This window comes from Schistocerca piceifrons, chromosome 8 (genome assembly GCF_021461385.2).
Source record: "Schistocerca piceifrons isolate TAMUIC-IGC-003096 chromosome 8, iqSchPice1.1, whole genome shotgun sequence".
Taxonomy (NCBI): Eukaryota; Metazoa; Arthropoda; class Insecta; order Orthoptera; family Acrididae; genus Schistocerca; species Schistocerca piceifrons.
Window position 1 is genome coordinate 386,259,558 of NC_060145.1, and position 21,552 is coordinate 386,281,109.

Sequence of the window (21,552 nt, forward strand, 5' to 3'; positions counted from 1 at the left end):
TAGGGGCTCATAACATTTTCGTTTACGTAGGTTGCCAATTAACATATGCCGCGGTAGGTGTCGCCTCACAAAGTCAATATTGGCTCCTGAGCAAAAACGTTTGACGACCACTGGTCTAGATGGAAGGCGAGTGTCATGGACAATGATGGACGGCTTTGCTTCTGCGGAAGGAAGGAATCAAAACAACAAATTTTCATAAACGTTTATCTGCAGCGTGTGATCAACAAGCTCTTCCACAAAAGGGCTGGAACTGGATCGCTGAGTTCGCTAGCGGAAGGAAATCTACACGTAAGAATGTGAGAACTGGTCGTCCATCACTATCATGACCTCCGGGGAACATTGAAATTGTGTCTCATTGTTAGGCGTGTAACCTATGATAAAACTGAATGGCAGACAGGTCTCGACCGCGCAATCCAGCACTCCTTTATTCATAACGATTTGGATGTGAAAAAGGCGTGTGCATAACGGGTTCCACGGAACTTGATACAGGTCCAGAAGGAGAACGGAGTTAAAGTCTACTGTAGATTAATGGAAATGAAGAATGAAGAGCCAGATTTTTTTGGATGAACTGGTGAGGGTGACGAACCATGGTGTTCCTACGATAGATCCGAGAAGAAAGACGAATCCGTGCAGTGGAAGGATCCTGGCAGTCCCCGACCCGAGAAATTTCGTGGTGCTCCATCGGCGGGTAAGCGATGATCAGAGTCTTTTGGCACACTTGTGTGGCATAGTTCTAATGGACTAGCTTCCACAAGGAACAGCTATGTATCAATAGTAGGGAGTACCGTCACACCCTTACACGACTTAGACGCAGGATTCAGCAAAGGCGATAGGGAAAGTGGTTGAAACGAATGCTTTTCCAGCACGACAATATGCGGACCATCTCTAACAATGCCAAGGCTGCAAAGTTGACGTCACTTGTGTTCATTGTTGAACCACAACCACCACATCCACCGGATGTCGCTCCATCTGATATGCTTTATTCGGTAATACGAAGTACATGCTGCGAGGTAAGAGGTTCGACAACAACAAAGAATACCATATTTGACTGTTTTCTGAAAATCGTCTTAAATATTTAATTATGTCGTTTTATGCTCATAACATGCCTTCTTTCTTCATTAATACCAGTATTTTAAAAAAACTGAAATGTAGTTCAAATAATTTGGAAGGTTGCTAAAACTCTCCATTTGAGTCACTTGATGCCTGTGACATCCCCGGCTAGCATACTGCTCTAATTGCCGCAAAGTTTATTCACAGTGATGTCTTGTTATGGAATTTACGTTTCGGAAAACGTGTTATAATGGTATGTACTACCACAGTGCACAAATACTTCTATAAAAACTCTTGCAACATTGTTTTGGTAGTTCCAAAGAATCGGCAGATGCGTAAAAAGTAGTTGCCACTCTCTCTTAGAGATGCAAATGAGATAGTGGTTACGGCATGTTTCACTTGTCTGAGGATCATCTTGATGTAAATAAACACTCAATACGAACAAGTTGTTCCCTGTAGCATAATAGGTAGCGTTCTGGGCTATTGGTAGAGTTCTTGCTAGGTTGATTCTCATTCGCAGCATCATTTTTTTAGTAACACTACTGTCTTCTTGAGTTTATATTATTCGTATTACAGTTACGCAAGAACTTTAAAATCTATTTCATATTACGCTTTAAAATCTATTTTCATTTATTAATTTCATTTTACACGTCATCAATTTGAGATGAACCAAAAGGGTGCTTTACGAAACTGTGTTTCGTGCCTGATGTAGCACTTTTTTTGAAGAATCTGAAAAACCGTTTAATAATTGCCAACCAAATTCTTCTTCTCAAACAAGTCGCTGAAGATAACAATTTGTCACTTACAACTGCCTCCACTGAACCTGTTGTAAGGCTCGATTATTTTGACAAGGAGAAAAATTGAAACTTGCTTCGAACCTACGAGGAACTGTAAGATGACCAGGACATTGCGATAAAATGAAAGTTAGTTTTGCTTAAGCACTTTTAAATCATAGCGCCTCAGCAGCAGTAAAGTATGTAGTAGGATGACAGATACTTTAAGGTTCTTCATGTGGTATAGAGCTATTAAGCTGTTTGAAATTTTGAAAATTGAGAAAAGAGGTTCCTGGAAAACAGTAGCAGTTCTGGCAACAATTACAGCAATTAACAATCAGGATTATCTTCTGAATCAAAAAATTTCAACTATTTTTCACTTTACAGGCTTTCACAAGTTGTCCTAGAAAACGTTTTCAGCGTAGTTCAACAAAATAATCCAGTTCTAGATAAGATTGCGGTAAGCTACTGCAAACAGCATAGTGAACGCATTATTGTGGCCAAGATAGACACGAAGCCCACGCTTACTACAATAGTACGAGTTTATATGCCAACTAGCTCTGCAGATGATGAAGAAGTTGATGAATTGTATGACGAGATTAAAGAAATTATTCAGGTAGTGAAGGGAGACGAAAATTTAATAGTCATGGGTGACTGGAATTCGAAAGTAGGAAAAGGGAGTGAAGGAAACATAGTAGGTGAATATGGATTGGGGGTAAGAAATGAAAGAGGGAGCTGTCTGGTAGAATTTTGCACAGAGCATAACTTAATCACAGCTAACACTTGGTTCAAGAATCATAAAAGAAGGTTGTATACATGCAAGAATTCTGGAGATACTAGAAGGTATCAGATAGATTATGTAATGGTAAGACAGAAATTTAGGAACCAGGTTTTAAATTGTAAGATATTTCCAGGGGCAGATGTGGACTCTGACCACAATCTATTGGTTATAAACTGTAGATTAAACCTGAAGAAAATGCAAAAAGGTGGGAATTTAAGGAGATGGAACCTGGATAAACTGACTAAACCAGAGGTTGTACAAAGTTTCAGAGAGAGCATAAGGGAAACATTGTCACGAATGGGGGAAAGAAGTACAGTAGAAGAAGAATGGGTAGCTCTGAAGGATGAAGTAGTGAAGGCAGCAGAGGATCAAGTAGGTAAAAAGACGAGGGCTAATAGAAATCCTTGGGTAACAGAAGAAATATTGAATTTAATTGATGAAAGGAGAAAATATAAAAATGCAGTAAATGAAGCAGGCAAAAAGGAATACAAACGTCTCAAAAATGAAATCGACAGGAAGTGCAAAATGGCTAAGCGGGGATAGCTAGAGGACAAATGTATGGCTGTAGAGGCTTATCTCACTAGGGGTAAGATAGATATTGCCTACAGGAAAATTAAAGAGACCTTTGGAGAAAAGAGAACCACTTGTATGAATATCAAGAGCTCAGATGGAAACCCAGTTCTAAGCCAAGAAGGGAAAGCAGAAAGATGGAAGGAGTATATAGAGGGTCTATACAAGGGCGATGTACTTGAGGATAATATTATGGAAATGGAAGAGGATGTAGATGAAGATGAAATGGGAGATACGATACTACGTGAAGAGTTTGACAGAGCACCGAAAGACCTGAGTCGAAACAAGGCCCCAGGAACAGACAACATTCCATTAGAACTACTGACGGCCTTGGGAGATCCGGTCCTGACAAACCTCTACCATCTGGTGAGCAAGATGTATGAGACAGGCGAAATACCCTCAGACTTCAAGAAGAATATAATAATTCAAATCCCAAAGAAAGCATGTGTTGACAGATGTGAAAATTACCGATCTATCAGTTTAATAAGTCACAGCTGCAAAATACTAACGCGAATTCTTTACAGACGAATGCGAATACTGGTTGAAACCGACCTCGGGGAAGATCACTTTGGATTCCGTAGAAATGTTGGAACACGTGGGGCAATATTGACTATACGACTTATCTTAGAAGAAAGAATAAGAAAAGGCAAACCTACGTTTCTAGCATTTGTAGACTTAGAGAAAGCTTTTGACAATGTTGATTGGAATACTCTCTTTCAAATTCTGAAGGTGGCAGGGGTAAAATACAGGGAGCGAAAGGCTATTTATAATTTGTACAGAAAGCAGATGGCAGTTATAAGAGTCGAGGGGTATAAAAGGGAAGCAGTGGTTGGGAAGGGAGTGAGACAGGGTTGTAGCCTCTCCCCAATGCTATTCAATCTGTATATTGAGCAAGCAGTAAAGGAAACAAAAGAAAAGTTCGGAGTAGGTATTAAAATCCGTGGAGAAGAAATAAAAACTTTGAGGTGCGCCGATGACATTATAATTCTTTCAGAGGCAGCAAAGGACTTGGAAGAACAGTTCAACGGAATGGACAGTGTCTTGAAAGGAGGATATAAGATGAACATCAACAAAAGCAAAACGAGGATAATGGAATGTAGTCGAAATAAGTCGGATGATGCTGAGGGAATTAGATTAGGAAAAGATACACTTAAAGTAGTAGATGAGTTTTGCTGTTTGGGGAGCAAAATAACTGATGATGGTCGAAGTAGAGAGGATATAAAATGTAGACTGGCAATGGCAAGGAAAGCGTTTCTGAAGAAGAGAAATTTGTTAGCATCGAGTATAGATTTAAGGGTCAGGAAGTCGTTTCTGAAAGTATTTGTATGGAGTGTAGCCATGTATGGAAGTGAAACATGGACGATAAATAATTTGGACAAAAAGAGAATAAAAGCTTTCGAAATGTGGTGCTACAGAGGAATGTTGAAGATTAGATGGATAGATCACATAACTAATGAGGAGGTACTGAATAGAATTGGGGAGAAGAGGAGTTTGTGGCACAACTTGACAAGAAGAAGGGATCGGTTGGTAGGACATGTTCTGAGGCATCCAGGGATCACAAATTTAGCATTGGAGGGCAGCGTGGAGGGTAAAAATCGTAGAGGGAGACCAAGAGATGAATACACTTAGCGGATTCAGAAGGATGTAGGTTGCAGTAAGTACTGGAAGATGAAGAAGCTTGCGCAAGATAGAGTAGCATGGAAAGCTGCACAAAACTAGGTTCAGGACTGAAGAGCACAACAACAGATTCCCTCATTTTTAAGCAAATGCTGCGACTTATTGCTGTCAGAGTACTTCCGTCTCATCGCCGTGCAATGCAGTTTTCACGTTTCTTATTTCCGGAACATAAAAAGTTGGGTTGTCTTTGAAGAACGTATCAGGTTTCGGAAGGTTTGCACTGTCAGCCTTCACAAAATTCTTTTCCATTGTTAATTAAAATTTGTCAACGCGCTTTCTGTCACTAAATAACTGAACTGTTTGCCGAAAAAGTACGGAATAATACTAGTAACTTAGATACCACCACTATGCCACACGTATAGCTTCTACATCTACATGGATACTCTGCAAATCGCAGTTTCGTGCCTGGCAGAGGTTTCGTCGAAGCACCTTCACAATAATTCTCTATGTTTCCAGTCTCGAAAGCGTGCGGAAGAAACAAACACCAATATCTTTTCGTTCAAGTTCTTATTGCTCTTATTTTATTATGATGATTGTTTCCCCTACGTAGGTCGACGTCAACTAAATGAGTTTTGCATTCGGAGGGGAAAACTGGTGATCGAAATTTCGTGAGACGATTCCGCCACAACGGTAAACGCCTTTGTTTTAATAGTGTCCATCCTACATACTGTATAATGTCAGTGACACTCTCTCCTACATTTCAAGATAATACAAAACCTACTGCACTCCTTTGAACCTTCTCGATGTACTCTGTTAATCCTCTCTGGTAAGAATCCCACACAGTGCAGCAGTACTCCATAAGAGGGACGGACAGGTGTAGTGTAGGCACTTTCTTTTGTAGATCTGTTACAGTTTCTAAGTGCTCTGCCAATACAAATCAGTCTTCGGTTTGCCTTCACCACAACATTTTCTATGTGTTCTTTCCAATGTAAGCTATTCGTAAGTCAATTCCTAGGTACTTAGTTGAATTTACGGTATTTAGATTTCACTGATCTGTTGTGTGACCCAAGTCTAACAGGTTCCTTTTCGCACTCATATGAATGACCCACACTTTTCATTATTTAGGGTCAACTGCCAATTTTCACGCTATGCAGATATCTTTTCTAAATCGTTTTGCAGTTTGTTTTGACCTTCTAATGACTTTACTAGACGATAAACGACAGCATCATCCGCAAAAAATCTAAGACTGCTGCTCATATCGTCTCCTAAATCGTTAATATAGATAGGGAACAGCAGAGGGCCTACAACACTACCTTGAGTAACGCCAGAAATCACTTCCGTCAAAGACCAGGTTACACTACAATAATAGATAAAGGTTTGTAATTAGTGCATGCTACTTAACAGTCGCGATTAGACATATATTAACTATCCGATGAAATTTCACGCCTTTTGGGAAAAATAGAAAGTAGGGTCGTCACAAGATGTTCCATGGGAGCCTGGCGAGCTGCAAGATCCGAGCGCCCTTCTGCAGTGCTGGCCGTTGGATGAACGAAGCATACTAAATTATCTTTGTAGCAACAAGACCGTTTCGGCCGCAATCTTCGGGACCAAATTATTCAATCAGACACGGGAAAGGAGAGGGACTGCTGCCCCTTACGCACGCCTTGCATCCTCACAACTGCGCTTCTTCCCCCCTCCTCCTCCTCCTCCTCCCCCAGCCCCCGCCCCCCCTCCCTTCCCGCGTGCAACCCCAACCATCATCCTCCCTTGCCCAGACAAACCTGCTTGTCAAAACGGTAATCCATATTCCGTACATCAGCGAATAAGAAAGGGATATCATGAACCCATACGATAACGTTATTACTGTTGCAGTGTTCATTTTCTCTATACTGTTCCCGAGAGGTGAGAATGATTGCGATGCAATTGCTACTGAAATTGGACATACCTGGTTTCTTAAACTTTTCTAGTGCGACCTAAGTCAAACAAATGAAGATCAGAAAGCCGCAGATGCTGGCTCATATTACTTCAGTTATAAGAATTGTAATGCAGATCGTGTTTAATGCCAACTGCTAATTAATTACTGGATGATTACTTGCGGAGACATTATTTAATCAAAGACAGTTGACTGATTACTACAACTGCCCCAGGAACGTGCACCTCCAAATAGCTGAACATGTTTCCATTTCTACTTGTTGGGAATGATTCATACTCATTGCAACCCAAAAACAATTGCTAAGCCGTTTTCGGGGTAGACATCTACAAAAAAGGAATACCGGGTGTAGATGAAGCCCTGCTATTTAAAAAAACTGCAAGTTGGAAACTATTGGAGATAGGGAATTGTGATTTGTTGTATATCCTTTAGCAGCTCTCGAGATCTTTTCGCTTTGTCCTTTGTTACGCATTTGACTTGGAGTGCATAAAATGGCGACAGGCCAAGAGAAAGCACAATGTGACATCTTGTATGCAGAATCTGAATCTGTGACAACAGTACTGCGAAACTTTCGACACCAGTATGAGAAACCATCACCGGCAAAACCAAGCATAATGTGTTGGATCAATAATATAAAACAGACATCAGTGTCGAAGACCTTCCCCAAAGTGGACGTCCGCCTGTGTCTCAAACAAGGGTTGACGCAGTGCAAGCTGCATTTCAGTGCAGCCCCCAGAAGTCAATTAATCATGCATCACACGAATTGCAAGAAGCTAGACCAACTGACCATAAAGCGTAACATAACGGTTCCGTCTTTTTGGGTACAAAGTTAAATTGTCGTCCACCCTCTCTCTCTCTCTCTCTCTCTCTCTCTCTCTCTCTCCATCATCTCTCTCTCTCGCTCTCTCTCTCTCTCTCTCTCTCTCCATCTTCTCGAGCCCCCCTCTCTGATCTTAGGCTTTGTTTACTGATATTGCAAATTGAAGACACTGTAGTAGTATTTTCATCATATGCTGATAAGCTATAAATAAAACTTGCGTTTTTTCTCTGAAAATCCAATGTCTAATGATTTAAATGCCATTATAGCACAGCTAAAACTGACTATGAGAAAGAAAACAAAACTGTACATCTTCACAGCTGAGTACAAAACAGCATTTTCTTTCTCGCCATTGGTACCAACAAAAAACCTGTACATTGCTGCTTTGTCCTTCCAGATGCTCATTAGAGGATTGTGTAAAAATTTGAGGTAAATTTTTCAAGAACTTTTCGAGATTTTTGGTAACAACATTTCACCTACACATATGGTGATGATGATGATGTTTGGTTTGTGGGGCGTTCAACTGCGCGGTCATCAGCGCCTATTCAATGTCCCAATCTTTACACAGTCCAATTTTAGCCACGTACACGAATGATGATGATGATGAATTGATGGGGACAACAAAAAACACCCAGTCCCCTGGCAGATAAAATCCCCAATCTGGACGGACCCCGTGATCCAGAGGCAGCACCAGTAGACCACGAGTTGCGGACATTTCCCCAGATATATATATTTCCATGTCTGTCGGAATGCAGCGATTTATTTTCGCTTGGCTTGTTAACCATTTGTTACTTCCAAAGAAACATCATGAGTGGCGAATTTTGAGTAAAACATACACATTTCTCTGGTTGCAATATTAAAATTTGCTTCTTTTGCCAAAACAGCGGAGTTTACACAGTCTCACCCCACTAACATGCGCAGACGCAGTTGCAAAAGAACTCTGAAAAAGTGGTTTATTAAGTGAGGAACTGAGGAAAAGTAAGGTCAGTAACTTATGAAAATGCACATTCTCGGTACAAAATAAACGTGTAATGTCTTCACTTATGTTGTTCGAAAACCCATAGCATTTCTGTTTCATCAGCTATTGATGGCCCTTAAAAACTAAATCCTTTCATCGAAAAAGGCTGTAGTTGGTGGAATATCACGGTAGATAATGAAGTTTTGCAAAATAACCATATCGCAAAATACTCTTCTGTTTACGTCCTATTATTTGCCAAAATATCATTTCGATATTTGAAACTGTTTATGAAATATGATGAATGTTGTAGATATTTCACTTTGGATTTATCGCAGGCGCGATTGGAAATGGGTGTGCTACGTCAGATCAATTTTCTCGAGATTGTTGACAGATACAGAGCTCCAGCCCCGTCTAAAGAAAAATTCAATATGTTAGCTAAATTTCGTATGCTACAACATATTATGTAATATGCACCAAACGCAAAATCATAGCGACCTCTATTTTTCATCACAAACTTTTTCGAATTTCGTGCAGTGTCTTACTTCCACGTAAATATCACAATAACTACGACCATTAACGAAATGATGGGCACGCCATCGTGAACCCGACATATAAAGCTATAAGCAATGCAAACATCGTTTTCTTTTTACCGAATAGCTTCTGTAAAATCGTTAGAGAAAATCTGTAGGGCGTGCGCCTCGATTCTGTCGTCGCCTGCCGGCCGAAAGGTTTCGGACACTATCTGCCGCCATCCCTTCCGAATAGGCTTGGCCACTGTTTCTATGTTTCGGTACAGTGTGTCGATACGTGGAACTGTTTCAGTGTTTCGGAACGGCTGTGGTTAACTGTTTCGAAACAGTGGTGTTTCAATGCGCCCCTGTCTTGGATAACCGGACCAGATTCGATCTCGAGCCAGACACATAAACTGTATCTTTGTTTCAAAATAATGCTGTTACAGTCCATCTGTGCTTGGAACGGACTAATTGTATCGAAACACTGATGTTTCATTCCGCTCTGTGTCGGACGAGATTCGGGCTCGGCACAGGTACTAAAGGACAGCATACCACTTCATGAAACACTTTCAAGAGTGTCGAAATCTTTTTGACAAGCAATAGCATGAAGCTTAAGATATCCGAAAATAAAGCTTCGTTTCTAGCTGACTGTCCTATTCCGAAATGGCGGAACATCTGCTTTATAAACACTAACCAAACAATAAAACAACGCATACTATTCACATTCAAAATAATAAATATGTGAAAATCATTCAGTTAAATTACACTTTTTTGTAACATACGTTTCTCTGTTGATGTACAGTAATCATATTAAGAAACACAAGTAAGCCTACAACATTTTGAATTAAAAAAAGGCGTACAGTGACAGTTATAAGACATATACATAAATTTGATGTAGGTATAATTGCAAGCAATCTGTTTGACATATCACTAATAGTGTAATGGTGAACGGGAAGGGCTGGAAAGCATGGTGAATTTATAGTAACGGTTCGAAACACATTGAAAGACAAAACTTTTTTCTGTTATATTTTGTTATTTATTCGAATTATTTGGCGTTATTTGTGAGTCTATAGTCACTATGCCTATTATCCACAATGATTCCCGTTGTGTGCATGGAAATTAGCAGGATAGGTATATTACCCATACTAACGGAATGTGGGAATTCCAGTAGCATATCCGTTGTTTCTGCAGTTTGCTACCACCTCCAGATCCGTTCGTGGTGGTTCTTCTGTTTTCAGGTATGGCTGTCCTCAGCCAATTGAAAAGTATGAAAGTCACACGACACGAAAGCAGCGCATTTGCTGCAGGAAATACGAAACTGGCAAGTTTCATACTTTCTGCGATATGATTAGCGCTCTCGCACCTCATTTGTGTTTGTATCGACGTATTTATACAGTAGACATTCAAGATGATAAAATGTGTATGTTTATTAGATTACAAAACACAAACTGTGTCACTGTTTCGAAACATCGTATCGAAACATTACATTGTACTGTTTCATTTGTTTCGAAACAGTTACGTGTTCCAGTTTGCCCATCTCTACTTCCGAACAAATGAATGAACTCGCCTAGCGCTTTGGTCGAAAATTGGTCACTACGCATCAGCCACCATATCCTGCGTGGGCTATACCTTCTACATGCCTATACAGGGTAAGTCAAATTTACAGCTTTGGAATAATATAGAAATTTATTAAAACAACTTGCAGAATAGGTATTAAATGTGTCATTTTGTAGCAAACAACCTCAGGTTTGATTCACATAGTGCATCAGTACCCTATTCCGCCACCAGGAGCTCCAGCGTAGTGCACAGTTAAAATGCCTGCATTGACTTGTGTGGAGTGTGTCTGCTATGTGCTTTGGTACCATGAAATGAACTTTGCAACAACTGTCCAGCGTGAATTTCGTACCGAATACGCCAAAGAACCTCCAAGGCGGCCTATAATTTACTCTTGGCTCACGAACTTTGCTGAGACAGGTTGTTCATTGCCACTTGATACATCACCAGGTCACCCGCGTGTTGATAATTACGTCGAACAGGTTAGGGAAAGCTTTACCCGCAGTCCACAAGAAACGACGCGAGTGCGTCTCGCAAGACGCATTTCACGAAAGACCGTTTGACGAGTACTGCTTAGATGTTTACACTTGAAACCATAGTACGGCCCTGTCTCCTTCACTGAGAAAACTGTCATTGGTAGTGTGTACCTGGATATGCTTGAAAACTTTTTAATTCCACAGATCGACGGAGATGCCCGAGAGGGGATGGTTTACTACCAGCAAGATGGTGTACCACCTCATTTCCTCACGAAAGTTCGAGGTTTCCTCGATAATCACTTCTCAGGTCCATGGACTGGTCATGAAGGGCCAATTGCCATGCCACCTCGCTCCCCAGGCTTGACAGCACTGGAGTTCTTTCTCTTGGGTTTAATTAAAGATTGGGAGTATGCTTCTCCCATACCAAGCAATTTAGCCGATCTGAAAAATAGAATCTACACTGCTGTTGCACAATTTATGCCCGATTTGCTGCAACGAGTGTGGGAAGAAATTGATCACCAACGGGATGTTTGCCGCATCACAAATGGTGACACTGTACACATTTATGTGAAACTTGAGGTTGTTTGCTACAAAATGACACACTTGCCAACTCTGTGAATTATCTCAATAAATTTCTATATCGGTCCCAAGTTGTATAGTCGTTTTCACCCACACTATATATCGTGCCAGCCAAGCATTTGGAAACGATCGGCTAATAATTCGATCGTTTCCAAATGTGTTTCGGAGAAGCAGGTGAACTTCACGAGCGATGTACGGTGAGGCCCCATCTTGCATGAAAACTGTTGAGTTCAATGCTTCTCTCCTGCAGGGCGTGTATAACATGCCGGCAACGCATATCGCAGTAACGCTGGCCAGTCACACTGCCTGTCTTTGGTCCTTGAGCGCCAACCTGTTCAAAATAGAATGGGCCAATGATGAACGTAGCCGTGGAGCCACACCATACAGTGACACGTTCACCATACATAAGAACTACATGCACTGTGACTGGAGATGAATCCCCCGAAACTCGGAAATTCTGTGTGTCGTAGAAAAATGAGCTTCATCTATCCATAGGATAGTGCAGGGCCAGTTGTTGCCAACTTCAATCCTTGCGAGAAAGTCGTTGTGCGTCCTGCAGTGCAAGCTGCTGTTCGATATGGATCTTGTACGGATTACATTTGAGAATGGTTTGAAGCACCTTCCGTGCAGTGGACCACGGGATGTTCAATTGTCATGACACAGCATGCGCACTGCCTGACGATCGGGAATAGCGCGCAGCGTTGTCTGCCATGACAGCAGCGATTTCATCAAACACCTGTGGTGCAACCGGCCGTCGGCCTCTTCCCGGAGCGACGCCCAGTTCTCCAGTTGATCCGAACTTCTTCATCGTGCTCCGCACAGCGGGTGGATAAAGAGGACCCTTCTGTAATCCTTTCAGACGCGATCTTCTCGAAGTCCAGCTTCAATATTACTGTTGATCTGATAACAGAGCTTCACCAATAATGCCCTGCTACTTTTGTCCAAGCCCATGTCGGCACGTCAACAAGAGCAATGCGACTGGTCAGGCGTATGAGACTATGGATCACAATGATTGATCACGGTCCCTGGTGGCCATAGTTTGGAACTGGACGCATGGAAATCATGCACCCCATACACTGGGCATTACTGCTACCAAGTTCGGTACTAGTACGGTAATTAGTTTCCGTGTTACAACGTGTTAAATGGGGAAAGTTTAATTATAAACTGCTACGGTCGCAGGTTCGAATCCTGCCTCGGGCATGTGTGTGTGTGATGTCCTTAGGTTAGTTAGGTTTAAGTAGTTCTAAGTTCTAGGGGACTTATGACCTAAGATGTTGAGTCCCATAGTGCTCAGAGCCATTTGAACCATTTTTTAATTATAAACATCCGGAAAAAAATGTATTTTTAACCGGGAAATCCAAGAAAAATCCGGGAATTTTCTTTCCTTCTCCGCGTACACACTCTGAGTACACATAACGCCAATTTGAAGTTGGTTGCATGCAGCCTACGAGATCTTGCTGTTTCGATGGCCATCAGAGTACATACTACGAGTATATTCTGACGACCTACTGTTGTTCTGTGTTTCAATGGCAAACGTTGCCGTACTTCATATCTGATACCAAATGTTGCTTGTAGGCGGTGGACCAGAACCTAAGTGACGGAAAGCACGTCCTGGACTTAGAGAATTGATCCACAGGTGAAATTAAGATTATCGTTTCATTCACCTCCCACGTGATGAGGCATGATACGTTCATAACTTTCCCTATCATTCCTGTTGCACTGTGCACTGACAGAAAGATAAACATTATCTACTTATCATCTTTAAGTACATTCTCTTGTTATCGAGACAAGACACCGCTTTGACGGATTACCTCATGTCGCGACTCCTTCATTCTTAAGTCGTTTCATGAGATTAATTTCGAGGCCATTCATTGCTATCATTCAGTATGTACCTCGCCTTCTCCCGCAGGTAGCTAACAGTTGTCTGCCTTAGGACACACAGCTAGTTTTTTTAAAAGAAATTTCCGCCATTTGACTGTTAGTTGTTCATTTATTTTACAGAACCATGATTTCGGCCTTTGGAGCCATTCTGAAATGCATGTTGAATGAAATATTAAAATATTTCTGACCTGTCTGTGACGTGTCATCGCCGAAAAAAAATTTTTTTCCTTTATTGAGTTTCGATTTCCCCCCCTCGAAGGGGGCGGGCTGGCAGCAGCTTAGTACGCCGCTCTTAAGCCTACAGAATTTTTAAAACAGCGAGAAGATAATAAATAATAAAAGCAGGCGACAAAAACTGTGACTTAAATTGTAAAATGGTGGAAAATTGTGGAAGGTAAAACATAAAACAAAGGGTTGCCGATGCTAATAAAATACACAGTGAGCAGGCAGGTAAAATAGTAGACAGACAGTTAAGAAAACACGGCGACAGTCTGGTTTCTGTTCGCAAGGGATTTAAAAATCACACCCAGTGACAATATGATTCCTGTACGCAACACTTCGGAAAAGACGCACAACACTTAACACTCACTTAAACACTGTACTAAAACGTTGGCACGTAGATGACACACCACAGCCAAGGGCAGATGGAGGGCGGGGGGGAGGAGACCTAGACGGGGGGGGGGGGGGGGGGAAGAGGAGCTGACAGAGAGGTAGTCGAAAGGCCGAAATCATGTTTGTGTAAAACAAATGAACAATTAACAGTCAAACAGCGCAAATTTGTTTCAAAAAATACTCTTATAACTGTGGTCCCCCACAAAGGAAAGATCATTAATACCGCTAGTTGCTGACCGAGCGAGGTGGCGCAGTGGTTAGCACACTGGACTCGCATTCGGGAGGACGACGGTTCAATCCCGCGTCCCGCCATCCTGATTTAGGTTTCCCGTGATTTCCCTAAATCTTTTCAGGCAAATGCCAGGATGGTTCCTTTCAAAGGACACGGCCGAGTTCCTTACCCATCCTTCCCTAACCCGATGAGACCGATGACCCTGCAGTTTGGTCTCCTTGCCCCAAAACAACCCAACCCGCTAGTTGTTGAGTTGCGCATTTCTGTCAGACTTTTCTTCATCGTAAACCTTTCACGCCGTAACCATTCTCACGAATTCTGATGGCTACATCAGACCGCTTCTAACACATGAACAGGGGAATTTGTTACACCTACCTATTAGCGTGCATCTTTCGCTATCTCCCAGGTGGCAGAAGCGATGCGTACTGGCGCAGACTCCACCATACAACAAAAACATTGGCGACCCATCTAGGTCCACAATCGTGTGTCTGTGTCCGCAATACACAGAGCCTGTAGCTGTGTGCACATGTCTGTCGATAATCGTGCCATCTAAAACCTAACAGAGATGCTTAGGGAACTTAAATGAGAATCATTGTAAGAAGGGCAATGAAGTTCTCGCAAAATCCTATTGCGTAAACTTAACGAACCTCTATTCCAAAAGAACTGTGCGACTAATGTACACTCCTGGAAATGGAAAAAAGAACACATTGACACCGGTGTGTCAGACCCACCATACTTGCTCCGGACACTGCGAGAGGGCTGTACAAGCAATGATCACACGCACGGCACAGCGGACACACCAGGAACCGCGGTGTTGGCCGTCGAATGGCGCTAGCTGCGCAGCATTTGTGCACCGCCGCCGTCAGTGTCAGCCAGTTTGCCGTGGCATACGGAGCTCCATCGCAGTCTTTAACACTGGTAGCATGCCGCGACAGCGTGGACGTGAGCCGTATGTGCAGTTGACGGACTTTGAGCGAGGGCGTATGGTGGGCATGCGGGAGGCCGGGTGGACGTACCGCCGAATTGCTCAACACGTGGGGCGTGAGGTCTCCACAGTACATCGATGTTGTCGCCAGTGGTCGGCGGAAGGTGCACGTGCCCGTCGACCTGGGACCGGACCGCAGCGACGCACGGATGCACGCCAAGACCGTAGGATCCTACGCAGTGCCGTAGGGGACCGCACCGCCACTTCCCAGCAAATTAGGGACACTGTTGCTCCTGGGGTATCGGCGAGGACCATTCGCAACCGTCTCCATGAAGCTGGGCTACGGTCCCGCACACCGTTAGGCCGTCTTCCGCTCACGCCCCAACATCGTGCAGCCCGCCTCCAGTGGTGTCGCGACAGGCGTGAATGGAGGGACGAATGGAGACGTGTCGTCTTCAGCGATGAGAGTCGCTTCTGCCTTGGTGCCAATGATGGTCGTATGCGTGTTTGGCGCCGTGCAGGTGAGCGCCACAATCAGGACTGCATACGACCGAGGTACATAGGGCCAACACCCGGCATCATGGTGTGGGGAGCGATCTCCTACACTGGCCGTACACCACTGGTGATCGTCGAGGGGACACTGAATAGTGCACGGTACATCCAAACCGTCATCGAACCCATCATTCTACCATTCCTAGACCGGCAAGGAAACTTGCTGTTCCAACAGGACAATGCACGTCCGCATGTATCCCGTGCCACCCAACGTGCTCTAGAAGGTGTAAGTCAACTACCCTGGCCAGCAAGATCTCCGGATCTGTCCCCCATTGAGCATGTTTGGGACTGGATGAAGCGTCGTCTCACGCGGTCTGCACGTCCAGCACGAACGCTGGTCCAACAGAGGCGCCAGGTGGAAATGGCATGGCAAGCCGTTCCACAGGACTACATCCAGCATCTCTACGATCGTCTCCATGGGAGAATAGCAGCCTGCATTGCTGCGAAAGGTGGATATACACTGTACTAGTGCCGACATTGTGCATGCTCTGTTGCCTGTGTCTATGTGCCTGTGGTTCTGTCAGTGTGATCATGTGATGTATCTGACCCCAGGAATGTCTCAATAAAGTTTCCCCTTCCTGGGACAATGAATTCACGGTGTTCTTACTTCAATTTCCAGGAGTGTAGTTCCACCATCGAAAATAAAATAAGAGAAATCAGGGAAGGCACACAGGTAGATAGACAATCAATTTTCCCTCGCGCTGTACGCTATATCTACATCAACATACATACGCTGCAAACCATTGTATGTATGCGAAACCCCCCTCCCCCTTTTCCCCGGGATATTACAGAGTGTGAGAAATAATGCTAGTTATTTATCTGTCTAGCTCTCTCCCCGAATTATCCACGCTAATTAAACTGCGCGCAAAAAAGTTAATGAACGCCAGTTTTCGGCCCAGTAGGAGATAATTACATAGTTTCCTTAATTATGCACAGGGATGATAAGCTGTGCACTGAAATTCGGGGGTACGATAAATTTCTGAATATATTAACACGAGCTGATTTCGTTGAATATTGTCAAGTAATTTAGTAAAAGTTACTCCAGTTGTTACGAAAATAATAATCACAAAACAAGATAAAGTTGAAGTGACTTATAGTTGGCAAAGTTCAGGAAGGAAAGTATGTGATGGTAAGTTCAGCTCTGTAACACACTGAATTTTAACAAATTCAAATATATGACTCGACAACAGTGACTGCACTAATGGTTGGAATATAAATGTAGTTGTTGTGCAACTGTGTCAGCCACAGTGGCCAGGTAGAACCTAAATGTCCTATTATTGACGGTTATTAAATTCATCGCGACCTATACCGCCGATACTGCTCGTAAAAGGGGCGTTTGAAAAGTCCGTGCAAACTCCGAGAAATGGCACCACTGCCGCGTATCGAGGTCATGTTTAGTTAGTAGCATCTTTCGAAAGAACGCACACCAAGTTTCAGCGATATTGATCTATTTCTTTGTGTTTGTCATTCGTGTACATCGAGTATAGATTTAAGTGTCAGGAAGTCGTTTCTGAAAGTATTTGTATGGAGTGTAGCCATGTATGGAAGTGAAACATGGACGATAAATAGTTTGGACAAGAAGAGAATAGAAGCTTTCGAAATGTGGTGCTACAGAAGAATGCTGAAGATTAGATGGCTAGATGACATAACTAATGAGGAGGTATTGAATAGGATTGGTTAGAAGAGAAGTTTGTGGCACAACTTGACTAGGGATCGATTGGTAGGACATGTTCTGAGGCATCAAGGGATCATCAATTTAGCATTGGAGGGCAGCGTGGAGGGTAAAAATCGTAGAGGGAGACCGAGAGACTAATACACCAAGCAGATTCAGAAGGATGTAGGTTGCAGTAGGTACTGGGAGATGAAGAAGCTTGCACAGGATAGAGTAGCATGGAGAGCTGCATCAACCCATTCTCAGGACTGAAGACCACAACAACAACAACAATCTAGAATTGTACAGTACTATAAGAAAATTACACAAGGATATAAAACTAATGTAAGATACTTTGAAAATGACTGAAGACCACTACCACGTCAATCGTGTGAATAAGTAAGTCGAGTGATTGTCAAAAAATGGACCAAGAAGAATTTCGTGTGGTGATTAAACATTACTTTATGAAAGGAAAATTGGCTGGCTCTGAGCACTATGGGACTTAACTACTGAGGTCATCAGTCCCCTAGAACTTAGAACTACTTAAACCTAACTAACCTAAGGACATCACACACATCCATGCCCGAGGCAGGATTCTAACCTGCGACCGTAGCGGTCACGCGGTTCCAAACTGACGCGCTTAGAACCGCACGGCCACACCGGCCGGCAAGGAAAATTGCCTCAGGTGACTAAAGAGAAGCTTGATAAACATTACAGTGACTCTGCACCTTCGATTAGAACAGTTTATAAGTGGTTTCAAAATTTTCGGAGTGCCCATATGGGCACAAGCGATGCTGAACGTTCTGGACGCCCTGTGGAGGATACTACTCCAGAAATCATTGATGAAATTCATGATATGGTGATGGATGACAGATGAGTTAAGGTGCGTGAGATTGCTAGTGCTGTGGGCATCTCGAATGAACGCGTACATATTATTTTGCTTAAACATTTGGACATGAGAAAGCTATCTGCAAGGTGGGTTCCGCGATTGCTCATACTTGTCCAAAAACGGAATCGTGTGAAGTGTTGCAAGGATGGTTTGCAGCTGTACAGATAGAATCCGCAGGACTTTAAGCGTCGTTTCGTCACTGTGGATGAAAAATGGATACATTACTTTACTCCTGAGACCAAACAACTATCTAAACAATGGGTTACCAAGGGAGAATCTGCACCAAAAATGGCGAAGACCAATTCTTTGGCCGGAAAGGTTATGGCGACTGTCTTTTGGGATTAGTGCATATTATTCATCGTTATTGGATCGTTTGGAAACCGAGCTGCAAGAAAAACGTCGGCGATTGGACCGCAAAAAAGTCATTTTCCATCACGACAATGCACTAGCACACACCTCAGCAGTTGTGGTCGCAAAATTAATGGAAATAGGATTCCAATTCGTTTCACATCCCCACTGATCCCCAATTTGAAGAAATGGTTGGCGGGACAAAGGTTTTATTCAAACGAGGAGTTGATTGTAGCAACTAATAGCTATTTTGCAGACTTGGACAATTCCCTATTATTCGGAAGGAACCAACAATTTAGAACAGCATTGGACGAAGTGTGTAAGTCTAAAGGGAGGGTATGTCGAAAAATAAAAAAGGTTTACCCAAACACGTAAGTAGTTTTTATTTTTGCACGGACTTTTCAAACACCCCTCGTAAATCTCACCATCGCTGGAGTGTGAAGGCGCTACATGTAGGTGGTGCCGATGGCTCGCTAAGTGAACATGCGGACGAGGTATGACCCGGACCCAGGAGTCTGCTGGGCGAACAGCAAACGGAGCGTCCTGGCCGACAATTGTCCCAGTTGCGCGCGGCACCTGAATTCTCTACCGAGTGCAAAACGTGTGACGACTTTGGTGCAAACAGAGGCCGAAGTGTCCGCTCTGCAGACCTAGCCTGAAGTCGCTCTACTCAGACAAGAATCCGAAGAGAAAAGCGCAGTCTGCGTCAGTTCGGCGGACGTTTTCCGCGTCTCAAGCAGCAGTAGCCAATCAGAAGGTACATTTTCGTTCCGCCAATGAAAATATAAGGCAGACGTCGCAATACTCTCACCACTGTAGGAAAAATGTGGCCCTTCCTATCAGGGGTACTCAAACCCCCTCTTCCAGAAACTTGCGTCTAAAAATTTCACGTTATGATACTCCAGCCAATCCAGATGTCTTCTTTTTGGTGCTCTTTTCGCGCTGTTTTCTAGGGTGGGAACATAAAAAAAGTTGGCTACAAACCGAACACACGTCTGACGCGTATGACCGTCACTGCCTGTATCTTCTAGAAAGCTTTTGAGATTCGTATCTCCCCTCCAAAGTTTTCTCTTAAAACTTGCTGAAAAACCATTCCACCAGTGAAACACTTTGTCCTTTGCAGAAAAATATTACAGAGTCTTTGCGTGATGTAGACAGAGCTCGCTGAAGGGCAATCACCAGCATCTGCCATCCCTCTGTCTGCTGAATTCAGCACCGGAGACCGACGTTTTCTCTGCCTGCTAAACCAGCAGGGGTTGTATGGTTCCTTGGTTCAACTGGCCTTGTTGCTCTGCGGCTGGCACAGCATGCAGAAATCGTCTTAGCCTGTACCTAACACATGCAGTGGAATATTTACAAGTATCTAGATGTAATAAAAGGAATAAACCACTTAACGCAATCACTGTTCTTGTGATTTCATTTGAAAAGAAATTAATTTGCATATCAAACTGACTGTAATTTGCATATCAAATGTGGCTAATTCACATAACGACGTACAGCGGAATGAAAAGTGATGAGCCGGATATTAGCCTTCCTTCCCATTCAAACTGTTGTGTGTGTGTGTGTGTGTGTGTGTGTGTGTGTGTGTTTGTGTGCGTGTGTGTGTGTGTGTGTGTGTGTGTGTGTGTGTGTGGACTGAAAGCTTACCGCCTTTGCCAGTCTGTGTTTGTGGGATAAAGGATTTTGGGACTCTGTTACTTTACTTTTCACTTTCAGAGGCAAATAGACTTGCTGATGAAACATTTTCTCCTCTGCTTACATGCAGGTTTTTGCCCATTTTGTGGTTTTGAATCTTGCTTTAACTTATTTTGTTATGCCATTATCTCTTATCAGGTACCTAGGTACTTTTCAGGTACCTAGGTACTCTACAGCGATGCCACTGTCTTGGGAGAGCTCTCGCTACCGTGTACAATCGTCTGATGATGATTCGCGTTTCGTCTATTTTATTCTTGGATGACACAGGACATACTGAATTTTGCAGAGAGAAGATGAAAATATAAAAATGCAGGAAATTATACATACAGGTGGAGATGAATACAGACGATTAAAAATGAAACTGATAGTAGTTAAATGGCTAAATAGGAATAACTAGAGAACAAATGTTTAAGTCTGTAGAAATATGCATGACTTGTAGTAAGATAGATACCACATACAGAAAAGTGAGCGAGGACTTGGGATCAGCTGTATGGGCATAGAGCGCTGGGATGGGAAACCAGAACTAGGAAAGAAGGGAAAGTTAAAAGGTGGAAGGATATGATACTGCGAGAAGAATTTGATAGAGCACAGAAAAACCTAAAACCAGGAATAGATATTCCCTCAGAACCATTGAGATCTTTGGGAGAACCAGCCACTGACAAAGCTACTCCATCTGGTGTGCCAAGCATACTCGTATAAGACAGGGAAATGCAGACTTCAAGAATAATGTAAAAATTCAAGTTCCTAAGAAAGAAAATGCTGAATGGTGTAAATATTACCGAACCATCATTTCAGTAAGTCAAGGTTGCAAAGTATTGACAAAAATTATTTATGGAAAAGTGGAAAAACTGGTTGAAGCGTACCTTAAGGAAGATCAGTTTGGAGAAATGTAGGAACACGTGAGGTCAAAGTGATCCTGCGTCTTACTTTAGCAGAGAGGTTAAAGAAAGTCAAATCTACGTTTATACTGTTTGTAGATTTACAGAGAGCTTTTGAAAATGTTCATTGGTCTATTCACATTGAAATTTTTATGGTAGCAGGGATAAAAAAAAGGGAGTGAATGGTTATTTGCAACTTGTACAGAAATGAGACTGCAGTTACAGGAGGGAAGGACATGAAAGAGAAGCAGTGAGGCAGGGTTGTAGCGTAT